The sequence below is a fragment of the Echinops telfairi genome, unplaced genomic scaffold, assembly GCF_000313985.2.
Source record: "Echinops telfairi isolate 266 unplaced genomic scaffold, ASM31398v2 ScPeMD7_10;HRSCAF=50, whole genome shotgun sequence".
In the NCBI taxonomy this organism is placed as follows: Eukaryota; Metazoa; Chordata; class Mammalia; order Afrosoricida; family Tenrecidae; genus Echinops; species Echinops telfairi.
The window spans coordinates 11,823,255-11,824,300 of record NW_022103907.1 but is presented as its reverse complement, the minus strand read 5'-3'; positions in this window follow the sequence as shown (position 1 = coordinate 11,824,300).

Here is a 1,046-nt window from a genome sequence, read left to right as displayed (position 1 = left end):
GCTGTTTGTGTGGTTGGAAAATGTATGTGTAATGAAGAAATCCTTGGTTTTGCAAAATTCTTTCACGAGCTCTCCCTCTTTGTTTCCACACCAACGCCATATTTTCCAACTACTGTTCCTTCGTCTTATTTTCCAACTGTTGTATTCGCTTGCTGATAATTACCGATGCATCTTGACCGAATGTTTGATCAATTTCAGACAGAAGAGGTTGGTGGAATTCTTTGATTTCTTCATTACTAGCATTTGTGGTTGGTATTTAAATTTGAATATTAATTGTATTAACTCAATTTCCTTATATGTGTATAAATATTCTCTTGCCACAAATTGTGTTGTACGTCAAGGAAGATCTTGACATGTCCTTTTTGATAATGAATGTGATACCGTTCCTCTTGAATTCATCACTCCTGGCATAATAAACCATACGATTGCTTAATTTAAAATGGCTAGGGTATTCATTTTTGACCACTTCCAATGTTCCTGGAGTCATATTTTGTATATTTCACACTCCAATTATTCATAGATGTTTACAGCTTTCCATCTCATTGTAAGTCATGCCCAATCAACAAGTACAGGTCCTGACAGCGTTACTTCATCCCTGTCATTATGATTATGGTTTGCTCTTCTTTGAGAAGGATTCTCTTCCTCCGTTGTATTTTGAGTGACTTTGGAGCTGAGGGGCTCAACGTCCAGCACCGTGCCTGAGAACGTTCTGTTGCTCTTCATAGGTTTTCAGTGCGTGCCTAATCCCTCTGAAGCGGACAGCTTCGTCCTTTCCGTCCACAGTTTATAATCTGGAAGCTCTACTGAAACCCATTCACCTTGGGTGACCTTGCCCGTATTTTAAATACCCAGGGAAATACCCATGACACCATTTTCCACATCACAGCATCAAGCAAGCCACCATAGTTGGGCAAACTGGCAAGGAAATGGTGGGAGAGCTCTGTAGCTGGCAGGAAATTCACTGTGTGTGGTTTTGTTTGGTTGGTCTGTTTTAAACTGGTTCTGCACCTGTGCGTTACGAGGAGGAAGGAAGAAGCGGTGCGGTA